The sequence below is a fragment of the Anguilla anguilla genome, chromosome 4, assembly GCF_013347855.1.
Source record: "Anguilla anguilla isolate fAngAng1 chromosome 4, fAngAng1.pri, whole genome shotgun sequence".
NCBI classification, from domain to species: domain Eukaryota; kingdom Metazoa; phylum Chordata; class Actinopteri; order Anguilliformes; family Anguillidae; genus Anguilla; species Anguilla anguilla.
Genome location: NC_049204.1, coordinates 2,663,676 through 2,683,003, shown reverse-complemented (window position 1 = coordinate 2,683,003; position 19,328 = coordinate 2,663,676). Strand labels below are relative to the sequence as shown.

At 47.5% G+C, this 19,328-nt stretch overlaps 1 long non-coding RNA gene across 1 annotated transcript in view; it reads right to left on the bottom strand.

Annotated features, from left to right (window-relative positions):
- Nucleotides 1–5,166: 5,166 nt before the first annotated feature.
- The window catches only part of LOC118224722, a 34,833-nt gene continuing 20,671 nt past the window's right edge, over nucleotides 5,167–19,328 (bottom strand). The window contains exon 2 of the long non-coding RNA XR_004764688.1: nucleotides 5,167–5,343. This is a non-coding gene — a long non-coding RNA (uncharacterized LOC118224722). The remainder of the gene's footprint in view (nucleotides 5,344–19,328) is intronic.

Sequence of the window (19,328 nt, the reverse complement as noted above, 5' to 3'; positions counted from 1 at the left end):
TTCATCGGGGTAAATAAGCAGTCAGTCATCCACCTCTACAGCTTATCCTGTTCTCACTGCTTTCTAGTGCAGCTTTTTTTACCAACGTGCATAGCCCCGGAGTTTGAATTTAAACCATAAGAAGCAAGGGTGTCATTTGGGGGGGGGGGGGGGGGGGGGGGACTTTGAGGGGATTAAACCCCACTGCCCCCCCCCCCCAAAAAATATTATACAACAAACCAAATAATCTGCCTGAATAATTGACTAGAAATGATCATTTCCTCCAGATGGGCATGCTCCTGGACCCCCATACAGGGTTGCAGTTCTTGGAGTCTGTGCATTTCAACCCCTCCCCCCCCCCCCACCTCCCCAATATTAATACTCAAGTTACACCCAGGGTAAGACGTTTTTGACTCCAGTAAGTATAAGCATAAAAAATGTGGTAATATATTTTGAGAGTGGTGCAGCTAAATAAATAAATAAATAAATAGAGGATATCGGCTATAAATATCACTACAGCTACACCAATTCACTGGACTGAAAAACTGTATAAAAGAATAGGGGTCTCTTTGAACTAAAAAATGTAATTTGATTTGGTTCTCAGATTAAACTGAGAGCCATCGGTGCACTTGTTCTTATTCAACTCAAATTTCACTTTTGTCTGATCCTTTAATCTCATTCTCAGGATATTCTGCAAATTGAATCTTCAGTGAAATATGAGCCTGAACAGAACATGAAGAGCCTTCTGAGTGACACAAACACCAAGTCATACCGAATAATAATAATAATAAGAAGACTAATAATAGTTTCAAAATGAAGGATGCCAATTCAGCCTTGAGACTAAGTAGGGTGGGACGGTGGTGCGGTGGACAGCACTGTCACCTGACAAGAAGGCCCCAGGTTCGAATTCAGGCAGGGACCTTTCTGTGTCTGAGTTTGCATGTTCTCCCTGTGTCTGTGTAGGTTTCCTCCAGGTACTCCGGGTTCCTCCCACAGTCCAAAGACACGTAACTAATTGGAGAGTCTGAATTGCGTGTAGGTACGAGTGTGTGTGTGTGTGTGTGTGAATGGTGTTCATGTCCTGTGATGGATTGGCGACCTGTCCAGGGTGCATTCCTGCCTCTGGCCCAGTGCATGCTGGGATAGGCTCCAGCCCTCTCGTGACCCTGGCCGGGAGTAAGTGGGTTGGGTAACGGACTGATCAATGGAGACAAAGTAACGAAAACACCTGAGAACATGAGAAGCTTTCATGGAATGCTGTAAGCCTCTCCTAAACTACAGCACCTGGTACCTCTTCCTCCTGTAGCGCAAGCTGACATTAAAGATACCCCCCCCCCCCCCCCATCGGGGGTACAGCTCTCTCTCACAGACACATATCAATGGTGAATGAGAAAGTCCTGCACAAATCCAAGGACAACAGTTCCGGATCCTTCCTCAGAAGCACACACACACACACACACACACACATTTGAGAATGCGAAAGGTATCTTGGGTTCCCTGTCAATAACTTCTCCCAGTCAAGAAAAAAAATAATCAAATACAAATGCGGACTGCCCAGATGAGACAACAGGAGCAGAAGAATATGTGCAGAGCTAAATAAACTGCTCAAGTTAAATTAACACAGAACTTCTATCTCACTGTGTGGTTAACACTATCTACCATATATTCATTGTGGCTCCTTCGATGATTAATTAAATAGTACGAGTGCCTGGTTTGTACAGGTTGTTTTTAATTCCGCTGAAATGTACAGTTTTATTTGAGAGATTTGAAGCAAACGTAATTAGGCTTTGCGTATTAACAAGCAGACGTGGCAGCGAAGTACATGTTATCGCTAAGCAGCACATCGGCCTTCACTGATTATGAATGGTAAGAAGGGTACATGTAAACAGTGAGAATGGAAAATACATTATGGATCGCCGATTTTGGAAATAAACCTCAAATTTCCTCCAATGAAAAAACAGCGACTCAAATGTCCTCCAATGAAAAATCAGTGGTGAACACATCACACCCTGTGCTGTAAAATGGTGAATATCTGCTTCCTCTGAGAGAACTACATCCATAAATACCACCTTTTCGACATAAATAAATATACCAGAGACCTCAACCTCACGTCCTGGACAGCAGCAGCATCTGCTGCCTTCCAGTGTTCTGGTACTTAGTGTTCCAGCGCTCCAGGGCAGATGCTTAAATTAAGGAGCTTTGGGATAGAAAGTTCACTCGCCGTGTTCCCAGAGGAGGAGATTGGCTGCTGACTGAAAGGAACCGGGATAAAAAGCTGGAAGACGCTGCAGCTCCCCAGGGCCGGAGTTTGAGACCCCTCAAATAGGCTCGGTAGGCCTCCCCCAAAACCCCCTGCCCCCCTCCCACCCCCCACACAGCCTCTCATCAAAACCTGAGAGAGAGACATGCACACACACGCACTCACACACGCACTCTCACATACTCACTCACACACACGCACTCACACACGCACTTACACACACACTCACACACGCTGACACGCACACACGCACGCTCACACACTCACTCACATACACACATACGCACACACACACACACGTAAACACACACACACACTGTTTAAGACCAGCGGGATAACGTAACAGAGACCGAAATTGGGAAACCGAGCCAATCAGACGCAGAGGGTCACTCAGTTACCGACTAATAAGACTCAATTCCCTCTGAAGGCTCTTTACCTGTTTGCTATTCACCAGGGGCCCTAATGCACTGTGGCAGGAGCTCAATCAATCAGCGCTATCCACTCTAATACCGTCATTTTCAGCCCAGCCCTGCCAATCCAGCCAGGCTAAGGACAGACTGCAGGGTCACAGTTATACAGCCCAGCCCAGCTCTGCCAACCCAGCCAGGCTGAGCACAGACTGCAGGGTCACAGTTATACAGCCCAGCTCTGCCAACCCAGCCAGGCTGAGCACAGACTGCAGGGTCACAGTTATACAGCCCAGCTCTGCCAATCCAGCCCAGCTGAGCACAGACTGCAGGGTCACAGTTACACAGCCCAGTCCTGCCAACCCAGCCAGGCTGAGCACAGACTGCAGGGTCACAGTTATACAGCCCAGCCCTGCCAACCCAGCAAGGCTGAGGACAGACTGCAGGGTCACGGTTATACAGCCCAGGCCTGCCAACCCAGCCAGGCTGAGGACAGACTGCAGGGTCACAGTTATACAGCCCAGCTCTGCCAACCCAGCCAGGCTGAGCACAGACTGCAGGGTCACAGTTATACAGCCCAGCTCTGCCAATCCAGCCCAGCTGAGCACAGACTGCAGGGTCACAGTTATACAGCCCAGCGCTGCCAACCCAGCCCAGCTGAGCACAGACTGCAGGGTCACAGTTATACAGCCCAGCTCTGCCAATGCAGCCCAGCTGAGCACAGACTGCAGGGTCACAGTTATACAGCCCAGCCCTGCCAACCCAGCAAGGCTGAGGACAGACTGCAGGGTCACGGTTATACAGCCCAGGCCTGCCAACCCAGCCAGGCTGAGGACAGACTGCAGGGTCACAGTTATACAGCCCAGCCCTGCCAACCCAGCCAGGCTGAGGACAGACTGCAGGGTCACAGTTATACAGCCCAGGCCTGCCAACCCAGCCAGGCTGAGCACAGACTGCAGGGTCACAGTTACACAGCCCAGCTCCAGCTCCATCAGGACCTCCCTCCTACCAGCATGTACCAAAAAAAAATCCTTTATTTAATCTGGCGCCTGTGCTCCGAAAAGGCACTATATACTGAAGTCGAACTGCAGGGGGATTCACGCTAGAGCGTATTAGGGAAGGGGAACGGGACATGAGGTCTCAGGAACACCCGAAATGGACGGAGCGGGACTACAGAGATGTCCGTTCCTGAAAGCGCTGCGTTCCAGAGGAGCCTCGATGCTCGTGTGCGCGCAGGCAGAGTGGGGATTAGCGCTGGTGTATATTTAGCATGCGAGTCAATGAGACTGTTGTTCCCACGGATTCTGTCTGTATGCGAGTCAAAATGGGGAAAAGCCAGCTTGCTCCAAGCTACTGAAATCCTTAACTGAAGCAGTCACTCGAATGTATAGTACAATATTGTGTGCGTGTGTGTAAGCATTAAAAAATATCCCAAAAACAACACACAAAATGGAAAACATGACATGAGCAGACCTAAGTCAATTACAACCGTTCTTGAAAACGGTTATAGAAAACATGGTTATATCATGTATAGATGGCATATCTTGTGCAGATGGTAGTGATTAATTTTCCGTCTTCTGAAAGATCTGACATGGAAAAGCAGAGCCAGTGTTTCTCCAGAACTGTACCTTTAGGCTACATTTCCACATTCGCATGACAAGGAAGGATTAAGTTATAAATGTGTTATTTTTTTATTTATTTTCGTGATATGGAACCCAGGACATGAGTATGTATACATGTGTATATACATAACCCAGGACATGTGTATGTACATATATGTATAGCCCTGCAGGAAAACAAATGATTGACTATTTGAGTGGGTCTTGGTAATGCTTCCTGAATTGTAATGCCTAAACTAGAGTCATTCTGCGAACCTACACATACAGGCCGCTGTACTGTGCTGAGAAGCTACAGGTTAAAACACCATCTACAACAAATTATTGATTCATTAATTAAGTCCAGCAACTGATTTCATTTCTATTGCAAACAATGAGCAGATGAATTGAACAGAGGCAGTATTATTTTCCCAGAATGCATTTCAGGTGCCCAGAAACGATGCTGGGGGACCCACTGAGTTTTTTTCCACCGTTGCTTGGTCTCTGGAAAAAACCAAACGCTGAAAAGTACATAGTGCCCTTTTTGGCTTCGGACCAATGCGCGGACACAAGTACAGCGGTCACGGGAATGAAAAAGAGCCCGCGTCGTGTGAGTTAAAAAATGAAACAGTCGCCGAAGCCGCGCGTCCGTGGAGCGCATCGCACTGAGCCTGTGAGCCCGAGGGCGTCTCTAAACGGAGTCACGGCGACCGGCGCGAGCCGCCGATTTGCCGCGCTCCGCTTTGTCGGTCTGTCACTACCGCTTTAAAACAGAGAAAATGCTTCGCGTGCCAAAGCGCCCCACTGTTCCCCCGGGAGCTTACGCCTGTAATGCTTCCCCGTGGATAAAACGCGCCGCTTAGGTGCCGCGAACACAGTGCAGGAAAGGAGAAAAAGAAAAAGAAAAAAACAGAGCAGCCTAATATCTCCATCTGCCATTTATTTACGACTCTCCGCTTTCCAATTCCCGCCAGCATTCACAAAAGCGTTTTACTTCTCCTCGGTTTACCGGCACTTTCCGGCTCCATTGAAATGGGTAGCGGAGCAGGAAATGAAGACTCTCGGTCTCTCTCTCTCTCTCAGCAAAAGCCCAGCGCGGGTCCTGAATACGGACAGAGGGGAGAGAAAGTTTGTATTAAAACCACACAGGTTCCCCACGTAAAGCCTTCCCCGGCTTTGGAACGTTTCCTTTTAAAATGTACGGCAGCACCTTCGGGGCAGACCATGACAGGCAGCGCGAATTGCAGCAGAAGAGCGATTCCGAAAAGTAGACTTAAAAAAAAAAACTTCCTGCAAGTTAAGCCTTTTTATTTATTTACATAAAATGAACACAAAACTATTCTGAAAGCATGCATTTTTTTGAAAGCGTTCTCTGACAGGTGAAAGGTACTCAACACAGTCAGCAGAAAGGTATCCCAGCATGCCGTGCTCTCCTCTCTCACCTTGACACTGTGGGACCATGGGCCCCAGGGTAGGGGGGGGGGGGGGGGGGGGGGGGGGGGGGGGTGGCTGTTACTGCTGAGTGAAAGGTGATACATTAAAAAAAGCTAGTTGGCACTCATAATTTGTCTTGGTGTCTAATTATACATTTTTATTTAATATTTGACCTCCCAAGCACCTGCTTGAGGCACCCTTTTATATTGTTGGAAAATATATTTATGATATAATTTCTCTTTTCCACCACCCATTCCATGTGCATCATAATTTAACTTTGTAATTGTCACCTTCAAGGATGTCATGTGACCCTCACAACAGTTTTATGAAACAGTGGTGGTGGTGATCTGAAAAGGAGCAACCATGACCTGTGGCTATTTGGGGGGGGGGGGGGGGGGGGAGTATGAGTTTGGTTGATCTACCTGACCTGCGGTCCAGTGTTGGAAGTTTGGGGGGTTCAGGGTCAGGAGTCAACCCCGTCCTACATTTTAATTTCCACACGAGAACTGTGAAATGCCTATAAAGTTTAGTGACGTGCAGTTAACGCTCTTATCCAGAGCAATTTGCTCAGATTACACACAATCCGTTTATACAGCTGAGTATTACACTGATGCGACTGAGGTTAAGTATCTTGATCAAAGATAAAACAGAGACTCCCCAGCTGGGAATTACATCCACAGCCTGTCACAATTTTTTTTTTTCCTTCTCAACTTTTTTTTAAACCTTATTTCCCCGACACTAAACAAAGGACAAAAACAGCATCAACAATAATGAAAAATAAACAACAGTGACAACATTAAAAAATAAAATCTGAAAGGCAATACGCAGTAGACGATACCAAATAATTATTCTGCATTCATCTGCAGTGCTGACAATAAATTGCAGAGACACCATTCTCCATTAACTTGCCATTATAACATGGGTATCTTTGTCATTTCCTCCACCATCTTCGGCGAACACATCCAATTACATTTGACCCCTGCGCGTACGACCTCTTGCATGTTTACTTCCTGTCAGGGCAGATTGATTGTATTGCCAGCTGTTTACCATTAAATTATGTTTTTGTACTTTTATTTTTTTTTCAGAATTACTGATTCCGAGGACAAGACATACTGCACGTCTCCACAGCCCTCAGGTCATGGAAGGGAATATTATTTTAGAGAATTTATTATGATACAAAAACTACTCATCAAAACAGCAGTCAATGCGCGGGCGACTGGTAGAGGAACTGTGCGGTTTCCTGAACTGTGCTCTCGTCATGATGTAATGCTGAATGTCGCCATATTCAGGGACGGGCCGTGCTCAATTTCAAATGCATCTGTGTGACACGTATGCTTACATGTACGCATTTCCTGTGTAACATCAGTTGCTTGCCCCACGTTCTGCATGGATTACATGTTTTCAGAACAGCCCATACCTCCAGTGTTATGACTGCAGTTTGCAGATACACTAATAACACTGTTGCAATCATTTGTACCATCCAAAAGCACTGCCCGTTACTATCCAGGGTTAGGGATTTGTTCTTAGAGGTTGCAGGTTTGATTCCCATGAGCACAGCCGTCATACCCGTGAGCTGCTTCAGTACATGCATACTCTGTCACACGCCTGAGCGTTACGTATTACTGAAAATACTCTCAAAATATGAAAAAATATTATCTGAGGTCCTCGGGCTCAGCTGCAGTCACGGGTCCGCTCTTTAATATCTCCACATTATGCTGAATATTGCCTCACAGCGGCTGAGCCTGCGGTGACCTTTGACCCGTGATGTAATGGGACATTCCCTCAGGGCCACCGTGTCCTGTTTTGTTTCAGTGATGCTGAATCCTTAAAGACACCCCCCCCCACCCCCCCATCCCCCCCCGCCCCCCCGCGAGTGTCCTTCCTCCCCCGCTCCAGTGTGCCTCGTTCGCCGTGTTTGTTTTTCAGATAAAAATAGAAAGGCGCTGTAATCTCGTTGCTGTAATCCCGACGGCGATGGCGACGGTGTAACCCGTCTCTCTGTCCGCCCACGTTAAATCCTCCTCGTGCTCCCCTGGCGGCGGTGGCGGTGCTGGAGTGTTTTTAAAAAGCAGAAGGGAAGTCTGACTGCCCCTGTGACAAACTGCTGGCTCGCGGCTGGTGGTCACCCTCCGTAGCGAATGTAATTTAGAGTCGGTCAGGCCACCAACCAGGCTCCAATTCGGCTGGACGATTCTGTCAGCGCGGGGGGGGGGGGGAGGGGGGGCGGCGGGGGGAGGTGGCTGTGGCCAGCTTCACATACAGTTCATTGAGGCTTTAACTCTGAGATACATCTGTGCGACAACATCACACTCGAAGAATGCTAAGCTGTCCGACACCATCTCTCTCTGCCCTAACAGGACTGAACATGATAGCGATAGTGATATATATATATATATATATATATATATATATATATATATCTCACTATGTCATGACACAAAAGCGTCATGGAGCTCGTTACACCCCAGTCGCGAGTTGCGACATAGCGAAATACACGACGAACCGTTTTTGGGCTGAAATGAGGAACGTCCCGGCTAACGTACGCACGATCTCGCAGAAACACCACCTGGACTTTGAGCGGTGTAATCTGACGCTTGTTTTAAATCCACTCAGTCTGACGGGATATGACCTGCCTGAGCTCCGGTCCCTCGCCCCGCTGTCCCGTCAGCACCGCCACCCAAAATCCCTAATTAACCCGAGCACCATGGCAGGATACGGCGGGAGGTTTAGATCCCGCCAGAGCACACAACCTGGGGATGACCTTGCTCACTGGGGACGACCTTGCCCACCTGGGACCACCTTGCCCACCTGGGACGACCTTGCCCATCTGGGATGACCTTGCTCATCTGAGACAACATTTCCCACCTGGGACCACCTTGCTCACCTGGGACGACCTTGCTCATCTGAGACAACATTTCCCACCTGGGACGACCTTGCTCATCTGAGACAACATTGCCCACCTGGGACCACCTTGCTCACCTGGGACCACCTTGCTCACCTGGGACCACCTTGCTCACCTTGGATGACCTTGCTCACCTGGGACCACCTTGCTCACCTGGGACCACCTTGCTTGACCTTGTTCTGCAGGGTGGGTACCGGTAGTGCACACAGACACGCTACTGTCCCAGTGCCGAAGGCTCAGTAACCCGCTGGGCCTCTCCAGCGATCAGTCTCATTCCATACCAGGGCCCGAGTAACTTCAGCGCCGATGGCTCGAGAAACGCCCCGGGTCTTTATAAAGGTCCCACACACACAGCGGCCTTTTGTCCAAAGTGAAATTAGACTTTGGGTGCATTCAGTGGCCAGAGACACACGATTGCTGTTCTGACCTGGGGGAAATGCTGAGTCAGCACTCCACAGGCCCTCCCCCTGAAGGCTCTCTCACCGGGCTCCAGTAGCCCAGGTGGGCAAGCGGAACGGATGCCGAAATGCATGCTGGGAAATTATTCAGACTCCCTCCCTCACTGCCGGGTTCAAGGAGAGCCGGGGGAACACGCTGGTGGGCTGTACCCTTCTGTTCTTCTCAGTGAATACCGGTACGCTAAGTACTTTTGGTTTGATGCTTTGCACATTAGGAGTGATGATGACTGTGTGCTCCCATAATGCAACAGTCTGTTCACCAGCCGTAGGTGTATTAGACCACCAAGAGACACAGAGAGGATGCTCACTGATTTTAAACGTCCCTTCTGGGCCACTGGTGCTGCAGAAGTACAAACAGCACGCTACATTCAAGACAAGACCAACAACAATTAACGCGCTGAGAATGTGCACTCAAATGATTAAACATGGAGACTCATTAAATATGAAAAAAGGACGTTTTTAAAGAGCTCTGGAGGAGTCACATGACCAGAAATAGGACCTGTGGATTGGCCGGGATATACAGTAGGTTTGTACAAATAGATTTAACCTGATATTTAAAGTTTAAGTATTAACACAAATTTTAAAAGGTTATTAGAAGTGAGGTTAGTTATCTCCACCAATATACATCTGTTTATTTTAATCAGAACTGAACAGGAACATATTCGAGAACTCTCCACATCAGTTATTTTAAGTCCACCAGTTAAAAAAAAAGGAAAGATAAGATGAAGCCAAGAGTGGAAACATTGCGCTTATCTGTGCCATACATGCTGTTTCAACAGCATCAGTGAGACGAGCCCTTGACCCACTAACCCACTCTTCTTTAGGCCCCTCCCTTATGCATACATAATTCGGCAGTGTCGTATAATGGGTCTCGTAGCCTAAAGGTCACGGGTTCGATTCTTCACCGAGGGAGTCCCACATCACTCTATTAACCGCAAGTTTTTTTGTTTTTTTCTAAAGAATGGATTTCGGATAACGATTCCATTTCTTGGCCTCAATATGATTGATTAATTGTATCTGAGAAGCCCTCACATGCCCAAGCGATTCTGACCTCTGACCTCTGACCACACGTACCCTGTCACCTCAGCGGTTTGATGGAAGCGGTGTCAATCATCAACCCTGGTGGAAATGCAACGCCGTCCTGAGATCGACACTGTTCTGGCATCCGAGATGAAATTCAGAAATACCGTTTCAGATCTCTCTAATGATCTTACAGAAAAAAAATAAATAAATTTGGAGTTATGTTATGGGCCTACATAAATAACCAAAAGACAGCAAATACTATATAAAACCTGTTTTATTCGCTTAAGATTTTAAATAAGTTTTTTTTTCTTAAATGGTTCTTATATTGCCCCCTACAGGAGGGCTGGGTATTGGTCTTTTAGAAACTATGTCGCTGACAAGAAAAATGGACATTCGCATTTTAACCAATCAGTGCTGCATCTGTTTAGTGCGCTGCCAATCAGAACTGGCCTTTAAAGACACACCCATCACAGAACGGACAAGCTTTGTCAGACTTCCAGCTCCCCTGTTTAAAAAAGGGTTTATATCTTACATCAAAGGGAAATGTTATCTTCCTGTTTATAAACCAGTTTCGAAAAAAGGTATGCGTTCATCTTCATCCTGTAACTTAATGAACACTTTAAACGTAATAAAAAGGTGAGGACACAGGGTATTTATACAAAATAACAAAGTGAAAAATAAATTAAAGACAACGAAGGGAAAGACACAGGAAACCAAAAAAAACTGCTCAATGCTAAAAACAGGCAACACAACACGTACAACACCCCCCCCCCCCCCCGCTTCAAACATGAAAGACATATTTTAAACCACAAAATGGCTGCCCTATGTGGGCGATGAGAGGTGAACCTGGGCGGATGTGGAGGCTTTAGAAAGAGCAGACTCGTGAGAATCTTCCGGAAGGTTCCCTGAGGTGGGGGTGAGCGAATCTGTGGTGCCACATTCTGAAAGGCAGGGAGGCATTTTGAAGGGGTTCGCCCAGTATAACCGGGACGTAACGGGTTTTTAAACTTCCCCCCCACTGCTCTGATGTAAAATGGAGGGTAGTGCCCCCCCCTCCCCAGTTCCTCCACACCCCTGTGGTGTTTTAAGATGCAGGAAACCAGGCAAGGGGATTTTAAACCTGTCCCCCCCCCTCCCCCAGAATACAGTAGCTATTGAAAACTGTGGGGGATGAAAAGCAAAGGGAATCATTTTTATCCGTCCCCGCCGCCCCCCCCCCCCCCGGCACCCCCGCCCCCTCCATCACCTGCAGTGACATTTCCTGACCTCACCATTGATCCTGGAAATCTACTGCACGCCTAAAGGGCAGATCTTTCCCTCCAGATTTAAAAAAAAAAAAGAAAAGAAAAAAAAAGTAGAAATGAACGACAGATATGGGTCAGCCGCAGACGGGTGCGGGGCCCAAATCTGGGTCACGGCCAAACTCTCTTTCTGGGGCCTCCATTCATCCTCTGGCACACTCGTTTCCCGCTGATATACGGACCGCTCGTCCCTCGCTCACCGCCCCACAGTCTGGGCACGCAATCCACCGAGTTTAATTAACTTTAAGTGCTCCGGCCTTCACTGAAGCCTGCGCACCTCGCGAAACCTTCCTCCCGTCGCTGGGAGGTCAGGCAGCGCTGGAGCGCGATTCACTTCGGCTGCAAGTTAAGGTCTCTGTTTTCAGGCCCACTCTTTATCTAAATATTACCTAAACGATTCCTTGTTTTAGTGTAATATTTATGGTAATGATGTATTGATTATCCGGGACCAGGGTTGGGGGACCCCAGCAGACCCTGCGGCTCTCTGGGACCAGGGTTGGGGACCCCAGCAGACCCTGCGGCTCTCTGGGACCAGGGTTGGGGACCCCACCAGGCCCCGTGGAGCTGAAGGACCAGGATTTGGGGATCCCCTGTGCAAGGCAAATAATGATAACATGAGGGGAATTTCTGTTGCTGCAAAACACCACCACCTTGTAAACAAGGACACTACAGCTACCCCTGCAACCACGCGCCTCACTTCCTTTCTCGCATTTCGACTTCCTGTCTGTCTCGGACGAGCCTGGAAACTGTGCTTTGATGTGAGCTGAGGGGAAGTTCACCTGCCAGGCGCCTTTGATGTCGAACTTTCCACCTCCCTTTCTGACATCTTTCCGGAGGACCCAGAGGGCTAATCTTTCCTTACGGGCAGACAGATGCAGAGACGGAGAGAGACAGGTCCCGCCTAGCCGCCATTTCCTGTTTTCTTCTCTGTGTCAGTGTTCGAAATGCTCCTCGTCGACCGAGTTAGGCCAGCAGCTACTGTAGTGTTCCACCCATGAAAGATAGCTGATGCTAACACAGCTTAGCTTCGGCGGCAGTTACGCTGCCAGCAAGCATGCGGCGGCTCGCCAGCGGTCCACCGTCGGCAGAGCCGGCAGGCCGCCATCAGCCGCTAACGGCCAGCACAAATAGAGCGATCACGGTTCGGCTGCTAAGAGACGGTAGAACAGCAGATAAACAGTTCTGCCACTAAGGCACTACTGTAGTGACAATCTTTAAAGCGGTGGCATGCCTACATTGGTCCAACTGCGGCTGCTTAGCTGGATCGGCTTCTGCCAACAAATGCGGCTAAAGGCCAGGGCCTGTGGAATCCCCCAAATTTTCTACCCCTAAATGGCTCACCAGTACACAGTAACATACTCAAGTCAAGCAGTCTGAGAGGATTCAAATCTGTATTTCACTCTGTCAGAGTGAAATACACTCTATTAGTGTTAATTTAACACTGACCAATTTTCCTGTGCACATCAACGGAGCACTGAACCCGACACTAAACCGGTCTCTTCCAAACTGTACACTGGCCGGTCCGCATGACGGTACAGCTCAAATCACACCGCGTGGAAAGAAAATAAACACGCGTCATCTTGACAGACGGCGTATGCAGCCATTTGCAGGGTTCCCTGGACCACAGCGTGCCAGAGCTGATTGTCGCGCGTCTGAGAAGGTTTGTGGGATGTCGGTGGATCAGGTGACAGGACTGGATCGGATGAGATCAGCCGGTTTTAGGGAAGCAGAAGTTTCACTTTGCTAAAGAGGAAGCCGCAGAACCAGGTGATCGAAACAGGTGTGTGTGCGTGTGTGGGGGAGGGGGGGGGGTTCCCGCAGGTGGGCGGTTCCCCAAAGGTGGTGTCCCATGCACTGATGCGTGCTAAAATGGCGCACACTCATTTTCCTTTACAGTATCACTTTCCTTTACTTTAATTAATTGTGTTCAGTTCACTAGGAAAGACGGAAAATATCAACAAGACAAAACCACACACACCTGTAGACTCTCTAACCACAGACTGCCCCCTCCAGGCCCGGTCCAAAATCCAATCAGACCCGCTTTCATAGCTTTCGCTGTAACTGTTCTCAGAGGAATAAGGGCCCTACCCAGCACAGCGTCGCCAGGATGTGCTGCAAGCTCGCACTTCGAAACGCCGCTGAGAAGTCACATCAGAAAAAAAGAAAACCGACGTGAGAAAGCGTGGTGTTGCCGTGGCGCCTGTTCCTCTGGTGCCGACTGTTCTTTTCCTTCCTCAGGTATTGTTAAGTTTGCCGTTGCTCGTCTTGTTTATAAGGAACCACAGCGAAAAGGCTAATAGATTTCCCTCTGATTGTTATCAGTGTTAGCGCACACAGGAATCTATTTTCAAAAGAGAAAAGAAAAAAACCCTGTGTGCTGACACCATCTTTTAACACCCTGACTGCAAACCCCTCACTAAACAGAAGGTACTTTTTTTGCTGAGAAGCCGTATCTAAACAAAATGCAACGTAAGATTCAGGGTTTTGGTGTTTTTTGTGTACCAGAGCAGCACTAAATTCTCCCCACTGTGGCCTGGATCGCATGTTACATAAAGCGTTTTTTTTCCACACCAAGCCTGACAAACACAAAATGCCTATACACACCGATTTTGGCCATTTCCTACTTTGTGGGATGTAGATTACTGATATTAAGAATTTATCCGATCAGATTGCATTCAACATAATTAAAGAATCACGATTCCACTAGATAACACCATCACCATAGATACCACTGTTCTATAGAATCCCAGATGGATACAGTTGCACTGTGGAGGTTCTGAAGAACAATGGATACGAGGTGAACGATCAGCCAGTGTTCCGCACAGCGTGTTCTACTGCAAGCGTGTGGCGACGCCCACAGCTCTGCCCAGTAACCCATCTCAGAAAGGGTGCAGCTGCACACAGAACTCTGTTCTGGCACCAGTTCAGAGACCGTGAAAGGTCTGTGCCGAGAAACCACTGCCCTCATTACTCAAAAGGGAATCAATCCAGCCGCAGAAGTAGGTCAGCGATCGTCGATTCTGCAGATGAAATGCAAGCAGGCCATCTGTGTGCATATTGATCCAGACTCGGACTAATGGCAGATTTCACCCACAACTGCAAACGGAGAACAAAATCCACCGATACTTTATATATTTTTTCTTTACAGTTAAAACTACACATTTTAGACGGAACGCATTTAAGCCAGTTTGGGAGAACACAGAGGACCCGTTTGAAAGACCGTGTTTTAAATACTACACAACCGCAGAGCTGACGAAGCACATTACAGCCAGGCAGCGCGCGATCTGAATTAAGCAGTATCTACTGAGATTTAATGTGGATGCAACATTGCCACCAAGGTACTACTGTACCTCTTATCACTCCCTATTTGCACAAGCCAGCCAAAAGGCTAAAAGGGAGTGACCACTAAAACGCCCAGACCACCCCACCACCCCCTCCGGCCCCTGGCCCCCACCACCCTCCAGGTGGCTCACATGAGAAGCAGAGGGGCCCACATGTGGATGCTGGGGTGGACGTGGGAGCACTAAAACTATTACGAAAGGCCTAAATACAGAGGTCAGCAGAGCGAGCCAAGCATGGGCAGCAGTGAATGGTCAGGTGAAGCTGGTGATTTAAACAGCAGCTCCCATCACAGCATCAGCATCATGTGACCCGGCGGCAATTTGGCAACTCTCGTCCACACGGACTAGTTCCGCAAGCTTTGCATCGCTCTGCGAGCGTGAACACCAGAGCAAAGGTACATGGGAAAAAAGCGTACATACACAGAGAGGTCACATGACTGCGTGATACTCAACGCTGGAATGCGATTGGCCAACCCTGCCAGCTGACCACACCTCAAGTCGAGCAACCGTAGTGTTCTTCGTTCGAATAACCGTGAAACCCCATTCCTAAACCTAACTGAACACCTGCTGTGGAACCGGTGTAGATTAGTGCAGCATGTTCGCTTGCTGGGATACAACAGTGTGCTCATCCATTCTTAATGAGAACAAGCCACTGGTCCCAAGGGTTAAGCTCCTGTGTTAACAAATATTATCAATACCCCACTGAAATGTTCAGTGTAAAACACAACCATTTAACTGCAGTGCAAAGGATTTAAAAAATTTTTTTTTATTTTTTTATTTTTTTAAGTAAAGCACTACACTTCCAACATCAAATGCGATGAAAATAGTTACATACTCACATGTTCTACAACTTTAACATTTAATTGAATGAAAGTGTTTGTTTTCAAAACTCAATGACATGAACTACCGCTGAGCCGCAGACGCATCACTGGAAATAATGACGTGTAGTGCACTTAGTGATTATATTTTCCATTTCAATTCTTTTTTTATTTTAAAAAAGCTTTAATAGTTGCCATGTCGATGTCCAATTATGTCAACGTTGACGCTCCACATTGATCTGGCCCAAGGTAACAGGCGGACGCCACAGCCACATCAGAGATGGCGGTCCTGAGTGTGAGCCCTGTCAATCAACGGAGGTCCTCATTGGCCAGTTTCCATTCACAACACGTCTGCTTTCGGAAGGTCTGAATGGACCGCGCAGCGACGGGTCACACACGGCATCAAAGCACTGTCCAATCACTGCACTCCATCTCGCAGGACCCAGCCAATTACAGAAGAGAAGCTGGAAGGGATCTCCTCCCCAAAGAGAGCACGCCATTGGGCAATATCCACTACTAAGTAATCAAACCCGCTTAAAAGGGAATTCTAAAAACAAACAAATCTGCGAGGAGTTTTTAACGACACGATCTCTTAGAACGCAGATTACGCACGCAGCGGGATTTGGAGGGAAAGTCTGTGATGCCGTGATCACCTGCTTAGCGTGGCGCCAGGTCAAAGTGGATTGGTGACCCCCCCAAAATAGCAGCGAACACACGGCGGGTAAAGCCTCTTAACCTCGGCGTCTCCGGCGGCGACAGAAATGCACGGGACGCGCTTAGGCTACGGGGTAGCAGGCGCCGACGGTCGGTCTCGTTTCGCATTTACAATTCGGCCATTTTGGCCGATGTCGTCACCGGCAACGACTTTCGCCTTTACGCTCGTTGATAAGGGACGGGGTAGCTTGTCACCGAATCGCAGAAAATAGCCGCCACCTGTCAATGCAAGTCTAATGTTAACGCCAAGGAATCACTGTATGGAGGGGATTTAGAGCCAGTTGGCCTGTCCGAGCACCCACAGCACAAGCAATCTTTGAGATGCAGATTTAGGCACAAATTCCCTCAATGTGGTTGGGCTGAGTGTAGTAATAGGACTACTCATTTCGGTAAATAATAATTCTGCTCTGATGGAAAAAAAAAAACAACATGATTCAGTATCGGAGTAATACTGAGAGGTAGGAAGGGAAATACCATCTGTCGGAGCACACGGACGCCAGGCCCGTCTCTGTTGGACGTGGGAAGCCTCTCATGGTGATGTTAAAACGACTGAATAAGCAATTAAAAACCACGCGAAAATAACTGCCATTTAGAAACCAGAAATAAAGCAAAATAATAAAGTTGAGGAAGCTGCTCGCTGTGCACGTGTCTTCTCCCGCGATACACGTTAAAATGTTCGGTGTAAAAAAGAAATTCATTTTTAGCACTAATTGAACACGTGTGCCCTAAATGTAATGGACTCAGACAAACTCACCTCAAGTTAAATTAACACTGAGAAGTTTGCTGGGAGCTTGTGCAAAACCCAGTGTAGCTGCTTTTTTGGTTTCCAAATTTTAATTGATAGCGGGTCATTTTCAAAATTAGGTTTCTTAATGCAAACGGAGTAGCACTCCAGCTTCTAAAAGCACCCGTTGGCTTTAGTTGAGCTATGATAAATCAGCCATTTGGTCTCCAGTAAATGTCCAGCAGTGCTAAGTGCTAACAAGTAGATGGGCTGAAAACGATGCTAATTCACAAGATGGGTCCGCGGCAAAAATGCAATTAAGTTATATGGGCGATGGAAAATTACTCAGGATGCTCGCCTTCCTTTCCTAATGAAGGGGGGAACCTGCGGACCAATGAATAAAGTTCCTCTGCAGACCCTCCTACTCAGACTTCCTCCCTACACCACACTCTGTAGCGCCCCCTGGAGGACAGGCTGATGTGTTCAAATTTAGACTAAGCCGTAAAAATTCCCATTGTGTTAAATTAACTCGACACATTTCACGAGTCGATGAGGGACCAAATGTACTCCATTAGAGTCCAGATCGTTCTCTTAGTGTTGCTTTCACACTGAAAAGCCAGCAGCCCCAGTAGCTTTTCCTTGTTGCTTTAACAGGTTTGTACCAGTACTGCAAAGTATTTGAGACAAGTAGGAGTCTTGGAAATTGAAACATTTCCTCAAAATAATCTTTTTTTTTTTACTGCACTTCGAAAGAATATGACATTCCAAGGGTGGCATTATTTGGGTTGAACGAAAGCCTCATTTTATGTTCATAGTTACCTGTTTCTCTGTAATCCAATCTGAGAAATGGCATGCATGTCTAATCTATAGAGCTAATGTAAATCAGCCTTACGGTTATACAGGAAAGGATCAGTACTGTAAAGACTGCCAGATGGTTTCATTCCCTGAGTCTTCGGTCTTTCTGATAAAGTATATTTATGCTTTATTGTAGCCGTAGGCAACCCTGGTGCCGGACTGCCCGTGATGTTTCTGGTTTGTGTTCCATCCAAGCTTGATCTCCAGAGTTAAACGGATTAAGAGTCTAAATACAGAGAACCACTGAATACCTCCAGCACACGGTCACCTGCATGCATCAAGTCTAATAATTAATACAAATGACAGGTACCATTATGCAGTTATAGGTTTGGACGGGGGAAAAACCAGGGGAACTCAGAGTCCAGGGCCGCCTGCCCTTATTTTACAGGTTCAACAGAAAATAAATGACTGTAATATATAAATAAGTGAATGACTCAGGCTAATTTTATGAGGGTCTGGCGGTATTTTTGACCGAGGCCTGACGGCTCAGCAGACTGCAGCGGGTGATCAGTCATGTTTCAGTCGGCAGCCATTTTGAGAGAAGCCCGATTACATTTTTTATGGTCCGGTACTGCAGGACGACGCGGTTGATTGAAAAAATAAATCTGAACCCATGCAATGATCTTAGGTAAACCCTGCCTGCGCGGGGGGGTGGGAGTGTCCAATTGGGTGGCCGAGGGGGGGGGGGGGGGGGGTTCACTGGACACCTCTGGAATATGATTGGCCACCACAAGTGGGTGGCATCCCTATTTTTCCACCTAAAATTGCGCATTATCATTGGCTTTTATAACTGTAGGTGATAGGCGCCCCCCCCCCTTACTGAGTCTCTGACACTCCTCCTCCCCCACCTGGGCCACCCCATGAAGAAAATCCAGATAGCGACCCCCCCCGGCCTGCCAGATGGTTTTTAAAAAACTTCTCATATTTTACTGTTGATGGCATTGATATTAATATTAACAGATAAATTCACTCCACACCAGTATTTTTCTCATGCCAGTTTATGCAAAGTTACCTGGTTCCCTCAGAACATCAGCTGGCCTTCACAGTATTTCACAAACTTCAGATTCTCCGCGACTCCATTTTCAGCCAGTCTGGAACTCTGCGTCTCGGACACGACAGAGGCCGGCGCACGCACATTTATTTATTTTATTTTATTTTATTGTATTTTCATCACGATTACAGAAGGAACGGTGAACAACACGGCCCTGTTTGAGCCATCCGATTCCACCCGGGAACGTTGATGAGATTAGATCAGCTTGCATTACCTTCATTTAACAGACGCTCTTATCCAGAGAAACTTGGAAGAGGACAGAAGAGCATCTGTATGAGCGATGTGAGCAGCAGTTGCTAAATCTGGATAACAAAATTCCCAGTCCAGCGTACACTGCCTCACTAAAGTACTAAATGTGAGATACTCATGGCGAATCTGGCACTGAACACATACAGAGGAGATCTAGATCACACCATAATCACTCCTTTATTTATACAGGGGTATACACTGTATAAATAACACTGTA